This window comes from Lineus longissimus, chromosome 10, assembly GCF_910592395.1.
Source record: "Lineus longissimus chromosome 10, tnLinLong1.2, whole genome shotgun sequence".
In the NCBI taxonomy this organism is placed as follows: domain Eukaryota; kingdom Metazoa; phylum Nemertea; class Pilidiophora; order Heteronemertea; family Lineidae; genus Lineus; species Lineus longissimus.
Window position 1 is genome coordinate 11,253,287 of NC_088317.1, and position 12,655 is coordinate 11,265,941.

At 41.3% G+C, this 12,655-nt stretch overlaps 1 long non-coding RNA gene across 1 annotated transcript in view; it reads left to right on the forward strand.

Annotated features, from left to right (window-relative positions):
* The window catches only part of LOC135494764 (uncharacterized), a 28,823-nt gene continuing 16,168 nt past the window's right edge, over positions 1 to 12,655 (forward strand). Inside the window, exons 1-4 of the long non-coding RNA XR_010448448.1 lie at positions 1 to 84; positions 8,385 to 8,465; positions 9,010 to 9,078; positions 9,957 to 10,636. This is a non-coding gene — a long non-coding RNA (uncharacterized LOC135494764). The remainder of the gene's footprint in view (positions 85 to 8,384; positions 8,466 to 9,009; positions 9,079 to 9,956; positions 10,637 to 12,655) is intronic.

Here is a 12,655-nt window from a genome sequence, read left to right on the forward strand (position 1 = left end):
GAACCGGAGGAGGCGGCGGAAGGCCCAAGAGGCGCAGCTTCAGACTTCTGCAGCGGGCACACCGAGGCTGGAAAATTTGTTCAAGTAAGTTTTGTGACATTTTTGTTTATCAAACATGTCTCTGATCAAACTTCGATGTGATTTCTCAGTCTAGTTCGCCGATGCACAGGGTGGTTTTGTTAGTCATCCTCTCGATTCGATCATGCAGTGTGTGTACTATATGTGTGTACAATGTATGTAGCTATGTACACACAACAGCAGACGATTTTACGATGACGTGCGATTTGATGGTCGTTTAATTCATATTTCCCAACAAGCTTCTCGTCGGTTGTTCAGTGCGATTCAATAGACTAGAACCCTTTGTCTTATTCATTGCCTGGTGGTGCGTGTGGACCTGCTTAGGCTTGATTTCTCATGCAATGACAGTTTGAGTGACAGCGAAATGCGTGTTGTGCGAGTCTCGTCCCTTGGTAATCGGTTACTATGCTGAGTGTACCTGAGTTGCGCACAAATTTTCGGTCAACCTCGTCCCAAGTTATTGATTTTAGCAACCTGACAGTTGACAGTTAACAGTTATGAGTGTGTAAGACAAAAAAGGAACACTTATGGTAATCTTTTACAAAGCTTATAATTTGGCCTCGGTGCCCTCCGGTCAAATTCTGCCATGTCCTCAGTGCCCCAAAAAGTGACCAAGTTTGACCTTGCTGCCCCTGATCTTGGCTGCCTGCCCTGGCAGAAGGGGAAAAAATGGGGACAATATGACAGTGCCCCTCTCATTCTTAAATTCTAGGCCTGATCACTTACACCAACAACCTGGCGACCTGAATGGGGAAATTATATATTGGTCATAATTTCTCTATACAGGAGGTCAGTACATATATTGTCTAATGCATTGCCTGCTGACATTGTTGCCTTAATTACACCAAATCGAAGGCCTACGCAGTCTGTTGAAAATTTGAAATTTGATATGAAAATTTTGTGAACAGGAACATGTCCTTAATGTAATTGAGTAGACTGATATGCAAATGCAACAAATAGCATGTAGCATGATGAGTGCATGTAGGGTGCTTGCTAGCTCATTGTGGCTGGCTCATTGTTGGAATCATTTGAGTTCACATTGAATGGTTTATTTCCAGTATGAATCCTTGCCAACAGAAGCCCAAGGGCGGCTGCTAGGACCCCCCCCCCCCCCCGATCACATTTAATGGTTTATCTCAAGAATGAATCATTCAGATGACCACATTAAATGGAGTTCTTATTGAATGGTTTATCACAAGTAAGAATCCTGAACAGAAGCCCATGGCTGCTGTGAACAACACCCCCCCCCCCCTTCTTTAAAAGTGACAGAACCTATGGAGGGGCATCCTTTTTAGCTCACTTCTTAGCAGAGGTGAGCTTATCCCATACCGTGGCGTCCGTCGTCCGTCGTCGTCGTCGTCGTCGTCGTCCGTCGTAGTCCGTCGTCCGTTAGCAGGGCACGTTTCGTAACTGTTAGAGCTATTGAGTTGAAACTTGGTACACATGTACCCTTATGTAATGACACCTTGGAGACCAAGTTTCGGTCCGATTCGTTTCATGGTTTGGCCACCAGGGGGCCAAACGTTAAAAGTGAAAATATGCAATATCTCCCTTAATAGTAGTCGGGAAATTTTGAAAAAAATATGGTAGGTACTTCTAGCAAAGGTGCATCATATATCCTCCGGGTTTTTGATTTGACCTCCTTTTCAAGGTCACAGAGGTCAAATGGTGTAAATTGGCCGTTAGGATGTAACGATGGCACGTTTCTAAACTGCAATGACTATTGATACCAAATTTGGTACACATTTACCCCTTAGTCAGGTGATCTCAGGGACCGAAGTTTGGTCCAATATGATTCACCACTTGACCACCAGGGGGCAAAATCCAAAAACCTTAAAAATGTGATTATTCCTTAACTTCTTGCCCGATTGCCACCAATTTGATATCATGGGTACATCTAACCACCATACAGTATATGTCGCACAGGTTTTTAATTTGACCTTCTTGTCAAGGTCACAGAGGTCAAATGGCGTAAATTCGCCGTCAGGCCGTAACTACGGCACGTTTCTTAACTGCAATGACTATTGATCACAAATTAAGGACACATGTACCACTTGGTCAGGTGATCTCAGGTACCGAAGTTTGGTGCGATCTGATTTGCCGTTTGGCCTCCAGGGAGGGGGCCAAATCCTAAATTCTTCAAAATGCCATTATTCCTAGTAATGACTTGCCCGATTTTATATCATAGGTACATCTAATTCTAACAACCATTCAATGTGTCACCCGGGTCTTCTTTGGTTTGACCTACTTTTCAAGGTCACAGAGGTCGAATGTACTGTAAATTGGCCATTTTGGGGAAATTGTAATTGCTTGGACCTATATCAAACCTAACACTACATGACACAATACCATGCTCTTTATCCATCTTTCCTCCACATGAGGTGAGCACAATGGCCCTGGCCATTTCATTAAAAACCTCGAGGACTGCCATTTGCCACACCTACATTCGTATTTCCCGTGTTATGTACTAATTGTGGCGCCACCTGTTATTTACTAGATGAAACTACGACATCCCTCGACGCGATGTGCACATCGAGTATGTAACAAATCGGGTAGGTGTAAACTGTGGACGAAAGTGTGGACAGCGGCCCTCTAAGTTTGGTGGGCTGGCATTTCTTTGTCTTTCAATATATTTAAAAGAAATTGCAGTATATTATGCTTTAAAATCGTTTTCTCTAAATGGGTCAGCGAAAGAAAAAAAGGAAAACAATTATTTTGATGGGTGATTTTGAGCAATGAGTGGACGGGCTTTTTTGCCCCTTTTTTGAAAGTTTTTGAAGTGGCCGTTAACTTTGTGGACGGGGAAATGTGGACGAGGTCTAGTGTCCAAATGTGGACTAATTATCAAAGAATTTGTTGAAACTGTGATATTTCTAACTATTCCAAATAATATTCTTTCACAAAAACTACTTTTATTTGAATGACAATGACAATATCATTCAGTTGTAGGCAAAAATAGTTGGCCCTCTCTCAGACCAACTTTCGTTGATCCAAGATGGCGGCACCACTGAAGGGAAGGTGTAAACTGTAGACAAAAGTGTGGACAGCGGCCCTCTAAGTTTGATGGGCTGGCATTTCTTTGTTTTTCAATATATTTAAAAGAAATTGCAGTATATCATGCATTATAATCTTTTTAATGGGTCAGCGAAAAAAAAAAAGAAAAAAAATTATTTTGATCTGTTTTACAGTATGACTTGTCTCAGTGAAACTGACTAGTATAGCTCCTGACTGATTTACAGTAACCTTTCAACGGGGCCAAACTTAAGATGATAACTATCTCCTTGTGACATCTTGGACGGATTGAATTACGCAGAAAAACTAAATTATTTGCAGAAAATGTCACTTTGTTTACACACCACCAAAGACAACTGATGTCTCAGGTCACCGATGGGTGGCTTATTTGTAAACAAAAGCACGTGACACAAATTTTAATTTACCACGTGCCAGCCAAATACCATTTGGCCCACCGTCGCCCAAGGCAATTTGCAATGCAATAGAGTATGGACCGCTAAATGGACCGCTAAATAACAATAGCCTTGGAGGTTGTTAATCTAAATTGAATATCAGTTGCCGCACCTATATTTCGTTGAAGGGTACAAGGAAGGCCTCCTATATCAAGCCTCTGGGAATAGGTTTACAGTCAAATATATAATTTTGATAATTTCTTTAATGAGTTTATTGCTCTTGAACAATGGAAAGAAGAACAGTCAATCTTATTACATGTAGATACATGCCAAAGTCACGACGTTTCCTTACCGATTTTACAGTAATAGTACCAGCATGACTGTGCTGCCATCTATTAATAGATAGGTAGTCTTGCTCTACCACACTTCCCAATCAGTGCGTTGCGGATTCGAGCATTGTCCGAGACTAGCATCACTGCCGCATTTCGATATTCTTTAACTTTCTTGATGGATTGATTTACACACCAAAGATATGGGATGGGATTGGGGTAGGAATATGTTGTTTTGTTTTGAGTATTTTATTCAGTAGGAATACCACCTCTGTTTTGCTAAGTGTTGAAGTGTTTCTTTGTAATTCTCTGCCTGGTTATGTCCTTTGCCCCTTTTTTGAAGGTTTTCGAAGTTGCCTTTGACTTTTTGTGGACGGGGAAATGCGAGGTCTGGTGTCCAAATGTGGACTAATTATCAAAGAATTTGTTGAAACTGTGATATTTCTAACTAGTCCAAATAATATTCTTTCACAAAAACTACATATACTTTTATTTGAATGACAATGACAATATCATTCAGTTGTAGGCAAAAATAGTTGGCCTTCTCTCAGACCAACTTTCGTTGATCCAAGATGGCGGCACCACTGTCCCATCTCTCTCAGTCTCACCATATGTTGACAACTTGGCAGAGCAGCCAGGACTGATGTGGCCTGGTTGTGACTGTCTCACTCTCATCTCTCTCATCATGTTGTCAACACGGTGGAGCAGCCAGGAGTGTTTGGGCCTGGCTGTGACCGTCTCATATCTCTCAGTCTCACCATGTTGACAACTTGACAAAGCAGCCAAGACTGATGTGGCCTGACTGTCTCATCTCTCTCATCATGCTGTCAACACGGTGATGGAGCTGCCAGGACTGATTCAGCCTGGCTGTGACTGTCTCATCTCTCTCACCATGTTGACAACTTGGCAGAGCAGCCAACAAGACTGATGTGGCCTGGCTGTGACTGTCTCATCTCTCTCATCATGTTGCCAACACGGTGGAGCTGCAAAGACTGATTTGGATTGGCTGTGACCGTCTCATCTCTCTCACCATGTTGACAACTTGGCAAAGCAGCCAACAAGACTGATGTGGCCTGGCTGTGACTGTCTCATCTCTCTCATCATGTTGCCAACACGATGAAGCTACAAAGACTGATTTGGACTGGCTGTAACTGTCTCATCTCTCTCACCATATTGTCAACACGGTGGAGCAGCTGGGACTGATGTGGCCTGGTTGTGACTGTCTCACTCTCATCTCTCGCACCATATTGTCAACACGGTGGAGCAGCCAGGACTGATTTGACCTGGCTGTGACTGCCTCATCTCTCTCATTATGTTGTCAACACGATGGAGCAGCCAGGACTGATTCGGCCACGAGATTTATGAGCTCGTAATTGATTTAAACTTTTGTTCTTGTCGTAGCACGGGTCACAAGTCTAAAAGCTGTCGTGACCTGCTAGCAACTCCTGTTGTAACATGGGTCAGCTTTGTCCCCAGGATATTCTTCATCCCCATAGTTCACCTGGCTAAGTTCCAATTCATCTTTTAGCATCAACATCTGCTATGACCCATCTGGCATGTAAAAAATGCTCCAGCATGATGCCTGAGCAGAAATCCCCCTACAAGCAGCCTAACATCCACTTCGGAGAACAAATTACACCCAAATGTCATGAAATTTTCAGAAAATGTGTTATTTACGTTGTGCTTATTTCGTTTATGGCTACTAAATTTTATTTTGATGATTTTATACCTGACTTTAAACCTGGTGGGCGCTAGTGGACCGCTGGTGGACACTGTTTAGGATGACCGCCCATACTCAGCGATAAACCATTCAATGTGAACTCAAGTTAATAAGATCATCATGTGAGATAAGGATTCATACTGGTGATAAACAATTCAATGCAATGTGAACTCCAGTTAATGTGGTCATCTGAGGGATGTGGATTCATACTGATTATGAACCATTCAATGGTAACTCAAGTTAATGTGGTCATCTGAGGGATGTGGATTCTTGCTGGTGATGAACCATTCAATGGGAACAAAGTAAATGTGGTTGTCTGAGGGATGTGGATTTATACTGGTGATAAGTCATTCTATGGGAACTCAAGTTAATGTGGTTGTCTGAGGGATGTGGATTCATACTGGTGATGAACCATTCAATGGGAACTTAAGTTAATGTGGTCGTCTGAGGGATGTGGATTTATACTGGTGATGAACCATTCAATGGGAACTCAAATTAATGTGGTCATCTGAGGGATGTAGATTTATACTGGTGATGAACCATTCAATGGGAACTCAAATTAATGTGGTCATCTGAGGGATGTGGATTCATACTGGTGATGAACCATTCAATGGGAACTAAAGTTAATGTGGTCGTCTGAGGGATGTGGATTTATACTGGTGATGAACCATTCAATGGGAACTCAAATTAATGTGGTCATCTGAGGGATGTGGATTCATACTGGTGATGAACCATTCAATGGGAACTCAAATTAATGTGTGTCATCTGAGGGATGTGGATTTATACTGGTGATGAACCATTCAATAGGAACTCAAATTAATGTGGTCATCTGAGGGATGTGGATTCATACTGGTGATGAACCATTCAATGGGAACTAAAGTTAATGTGGTCGTCTGAGGGATGTGGATTCATACTGGTGATGAACCATTCAATGGGAACTGAAGTTAATGTGGTCGTCTGAGGGATGTGGATTCATACTGGTGATAAGTCATTCAATGGGAACTCAAGTTATGTGGTCATCTGAGGGATGGATCTATGAATTCAAGCTGGAAATAAACCATTCAATGTGATCGCAAATTATTTCAGTAATCAGAGCAATGATGGATTCATGCTAGAGTTAAACTATTCAATGTGAACTCTGGTTTATCTCCAATATTAATTCATCCCTGAGATGATCACATTAACTTGTGATTTGACTGAAATAAATCACATGTTGTCACTCATTTCTGTCTCGTTTTTAAGAACCATTGATTTTATCCCTGACCGGATATCATTTTGCATTCCCCCCCCCTCGAATGTTTATAAATTTCTCATGGTCATAATTTTACCCCCAATCAAGAAAATCAAGTGAAAAGTCTGCAAACATGTATTCTATTTTTGTTTGGATTTGCTAGTCTAAATTGTTCATGAAATCTTTTGATCCAAGATATTAATCCCCAAGAGAATCTTTAATGGAATAAAAGCTGTATCTTTTTGTATTAAACAAACAAATCAAACCAACCACATCGAGTACTGAGTAGTACTGCTCATTTTTCACTGAATTCTTTTTAAAAAATAAAATTTTCAATGAAAAGTGTGAATGAATGTCTAGTATCGTTCAGGTTTGCACCATTTTTCCTTTTGGTTTTTATTGCAAGAAACTGTTTAAGCAAAAAAAAATTATATATGAAAAAATATTCAACAATACAACTAACGACACCTAGCCCTTTACTGTTTCCAAATCAGTCCCACCCAAATATTTATTCCTTATGGCCAATCACATTACCAACTTGGATAAGCCTTGGCCATCTGACACCTTTGTTTGATTGCTTGGAGCGACAAAAGACATAGCCAACCTCAAAAGAATGTGTGGGAGTGTTACATAAAACCACTACCTGTCACATTTTATGCCTTCCAGTGCTTGCTATGCTTCGCCTGTAGTGCAGGCTGAACATTCATTGCAGCAAGGTGCACATGGTTTTTGCTCGAATTTTGACTTATATCAAGACTGAAATAGCAAAATAACTTGTGTTTAGCACAAATCTTCTACAAGGTGGGTATCACCTTCTGTCTAAAGGAATCTTGACGTTATTCATGTTTTATTTTTGTAGGCCCAATGGATTTTTGAAGAGGGCAACTTGTCTTTGTATTTTCCCCTTGTATTTTTCAATACAAAAAAAGAATCCACTTCCAAGAACCATCTTAAGGGTTGCCAAAAAGCACTATGGCACTAGGCCTATGACCCATCATACCACCAAAACATGAACTGCCCAGCATCAATTTGCTGTCGGTATCTGGAAGTGGGAACGAGTTTACAATCCCCGATCACACCCCAAAAAAAGGTCATCGGTTGACTAACCAAGCACCACTGTTCAATGGATTTATAGTTGAATGCGATCAAACTACGTCATTTCCAATCGGGGATTCTAAAGTTTAGCCTGGAAGTGGAATTGAACAAACACCCTTCGGTATATACAAAATATGAAATTTAAGTGATTACTGCCATATTTGAATTTTGATCTTGCCAAAATTTGGCGTACACATAGAGGGACTTAGATTCATCCTTCAACCAAATAAGAACCATCTCAATTGAACAATGACAAAACATACGACCAATTGGTGAAATAATAAAATTTGAACCCTGTCGGCCTGTGACCTTGAGAGGTTGGTCAAGTCAACAACCCCGATCATAATAGAACCCAAGAAATATGTAAAAATGCTTGAAATGAAAAATAAATGAAGTTCACAAAATTTTAGTCAATTTGTGCCCCTTAGGACAGCTATTCTACTAGAGGTCACTTGAGCCAAAAATGAAAAAATGCTCTCAACTTGAGGAATTTGAAACTATGAATTTGTGCCAATTTATCATTACAGATGACGCATACCTTGTCCGCAATTGCAACGAAAGTTTCTCGCTGGTAATACATGGTTTTCAAGGTGAAGGGTTACATGTAGGTATGTATAATATAGTATTAGATTTTTACTTTCCAATTCATGCTTTTGCGCAAAAGAACTGGAGAGTACAATTGGGTCACTAAATCAGGAGGCCATATTTGAAGCGGTGATGCCATCATTCATTCATTGGTTCCTAGTTAAGGGTTGATCACGAGTTTTGAGAAATGAACTAGCTCACATTGTTTAAATAAGTACAAGGCCGCAGCTGTTGTTATGATGGTTCCATTGGATTTTACATACAATCTACTGGCTATTCTTACGACAGTCATATTCACTAAACCTAACCCAGACCCTAACCCTTCCCCAACACCAATCTCAACTCCCTAATTCCCAAAATTGCATAAATCCTTGTTATAACTAGTCGTAAGAATGGCAAACTTGTATGAAATAAAAGGAATAAAGTCCATCAATTTCATGAAGGAAACGTAATTCATGACAAAAAATGATGTATTTCAACATCATATTTAGGCAGTAATTTCATGACTGAAAACACTAGAATTGCTGTAATCGTGCATTATGCATTTGTTCCAATTTATCATTACAGATGCCACAAACCTTGACCGCAATTGCAACCGAAGATTTTTGGATGAACCGCAAGACGATCAGATGAAGGGTATGCATCAAGTAACAGCTTGCCCAAATTGTTGATTGGGTTGCCACTGTCAATTTTCTTTAACCGTTATTAGAATAAAATATTCAAACGGTGAAATAGTATAACAAAGCTATTGAAGGCCTCAAGTGAAAAGTAAATCCCCAAATGTGTCACTCTAAGTTACAGCAATCTGCCAGCAAGCTAAAGCATTAACTGACAATGCTAATGGCAGATTTGCCTGCATACAGTGCTTTGGTTTCAAAGCAATATCACGTGTTGAAAACTGATAGAAGCCATACACTGACAGTTGAATATTGTAAGTATGACCAGTGAAAGATAACAAACCAATAAGCAAGTCAAACACTTGTCAAAGACCAAGCCTTATCAATGAAGTATATGAACTAATACTGAAATTTAAAAAATATCGCAAATCACATACAACTTTTATCCCAATTGCAAGGACATTTTCATGTGCACTTTTCTGAGAGAACAAGGATTCAAAACTATATTTTTATAAAATGCACAAATAAAGCCACTGCTACAATTTTCATGAAGTTTATGAACATTTTATATAGATTGACAGTGACGCCTCCATCAGCAATTCATGCCAGTGGATGTTCAAAAGTCGTATCCACAGTATATGATGTGTGTGTGTGTGTGTGTGTTTGAGACGGGATAGGAAAAGGGTGCGGGAGGTCATGTGGGGGGGGGGCCTATGGAGTATGGTGACCGTTGTGAGAGTTGGAAGTGTGTCTGATCACTGTCTTGCTCATTTTGTAGATCTTGTTGTTATTCTAGTTGTTAGAGTAGTTATCGTAGTTATCTAGCTATCGTAGTTATCTAGCTATAATAGTTGTAATTCTTTTGGTTCCTGCTTATCATCTGTTTAACCTATTCAGCTTTCAGTTGTCCAGGCCAGGCCAGGTGACCAATGACGATGATAGATCGGGTTCGATTCAAGCTATACGCTTGGTGTATTCGGTTATCGTGTCTGGCGACTGAGTCTAACTCACGTCCAAAGCACGGTGGCTGGGTCCCAGGCATGCTTGCCACTTTGTTCTGCGGTCCTCATCTAAGTTTCGACGGTGATGACATGGACTTAGGTTCAAAGTACGTGTTCCCCTTGAGTCATTGTGATTGATTGATGGGGGAAATTAACGATTGCGTGTCGCTAGTCATTCACAATATCCCCTGTTGAAGAGTGTTGGCGGGATAAGTCTTACGACTGTTAACAATAGTAAGCAATAGCTGGCCAGCGATCCCCTACCTGATCTCGAGGGGTATAGAATGACTGGGGTTAGAGGCCTGTTGTTAACCTGCGGAATTTCGTCGGACGAAATGTCAGGCGTGTCCGTGTGGGACTTGTGCTAAACCAGTTTAGTACTAATGACGAAGACCTTGGGTCCTTTGAATAACAACAGTGTTCTCAACCTCCTTGTGCCTCTCAAAGCTAACGTATATACCCGCTGAAATCGACAAGACGGCGATGAAGAAGGAGAGCCGGCCTCCAGCTCGAGAGCCGAGAAGACACTGGATGGACCTGAAGAATATGTTGCTGCCAATGTTGGAGCCATACAGGGTAAGCATCACTTAGTCATCAGTTACGTCTGGATTAAAAGAAACATGACAAAGATGTTAAAATGATGTTAAAAAGTATCAATCTGACGTGCGATTTAAATTTTTATACATATTGGGGTGCCACACTCAATTCTGTTCATACAGATTTGAAACCGCTTCAACCAATTTGGTTCCAGAATACAATTGAATGTGCTTTATTGAATTCGCATTAACTGATTCTCACTGAAACGTGTAGTGTTGGCGTTAATACGTATTGTTACAGACAAAATCAATATATATATATATTACATATTTCTTATCCTTCATGCTGGCTTACTGTTTCTCTTTCTATTGATTTATGTAGGCCTATCTGAACTTTAGCCTTATCTTAGCAGTTCCCAGAGTGTCAAGCCGTAAAAGTTAATTAATACTGTCACAAAGTTCATGTTGAAGTCATTGAAGATTTTGGGTCATCTGGAGTCAGTGAGATGTACACCGTCAAGGAAGCAAGATGAACATTTAAAGGCTACTTATATGTATTACTTTCAAGTTAAATTCCAGAGAAACTTAAGATTCCCCAGCTTTGTAAGTTTGATTCCGGTTCCCGATTTATATCAATATATTTCTCATGTTAATATCCTTTAGGTAGTATCACTAGCATTAGGCTTATTTGAATGATTATTTTTACAGATTGAACCGCCGCCGCCACCGCCGCCATCACTATATAGATGAAGACATCATCATCATCGTTAGAATCTCCAAAGTCATGTTATGTAAAGTGAAAGATCAAAAGGGGCAAATAAAAGGCGTGTTTCTTTTTTACGGGACACAACTTCGTTCAAGTTATTCTTAAGGATATTTGGTACATCTCATTCGAAACTACATATTTCTTGCGCTAATGAGCCTAGAAAACTCTACCATAAGGTTATTAACCTTTGGTAGTATATATTATGCTAATTCCTGCTAGCTCCGCTAGATGTCTGCAGTGTAGAAAAAGAGAGTCTGCGCATGCCATGGCGCATGCGCAGACCTCCCTTCCTCTGGAGTGACCACCTGAGATTGTCCTCATTCCTGCAGACACCGGTGTCGGTGTCACTTGTTTGCTTTGCTGGTTTGCAAATGAGGGTATGTTTATCGATAATTTTTTCGATTTCTTCCCTGTTTTCCAGCTTTAGTTTGTCGCTAACGCTGTTGCTTTTGCTTACATTGCAGTTGCTATTGTTTGCGCCCTGCCTCACGCGGTATTCGTCGTACGCATAGCTTCTGTTTACTGTTATTGTTTTTGCATTGCTTTGGCTTACTGCGAACAGCATACCCGCTTAGTAGCTGCTTTTATACTGACGAGCAGAACCAACGTCTTTTGTTTCGTCAGTACTCTGTTGCTTTTGTTCCTGCCTATCTTGGTACCAGCATGGGCAAGGATAAGGCTAGTAAGAGGACTAAGAAGGATAGGACCGGGTCCGGGCATCAGCGTGCCTTGTTTCCCGGCCCTGGCCCTGTCAGTAGTACTTTAGCTAGTAGACCTTCGTCTCCCGGCTCCTCCCCTGATCGTGTTCAGGTGGGGGTTGGGGATTTTCCGGGTAATGCTGGAGAGGTAGCTATGGAGGTCCATGTGTCTTCTGACCATCGGGATCCCATTTCCGCTCTATTTTCCCCAAATAGGCAGAGGGGCAGGTCCCGCTCTCCTAATCGTCAGTCGGTGGTTCCCCTCCTGGGTTAACTTTATCTCCGTCTGTTAGGTCTAGGGCCAGATCTAGAGCTATGCATCGGTATGTGAACGAGGGTAAGCCTAATGACGACGCTCAGGGTACTTATCAGGGTCGCTCAGGTTTTGACCCTGATATGTACCAAGATTTTCTGGATTATCAGAATTTCGTTAGGGCTAGGGGGGCTGGGGCGCAGTCTCTGGCCCCTTCTTTAACCCATGCTTCGGTAGCTGCTCGGCCTCAGCATCCTTTGGCTCGGGCGCCTACATTTATACCAACTTCTCGTTCTCGGTCACCGGAGGGCTCGGAGTATTCCCCTGACCGCCAGGTCAGTT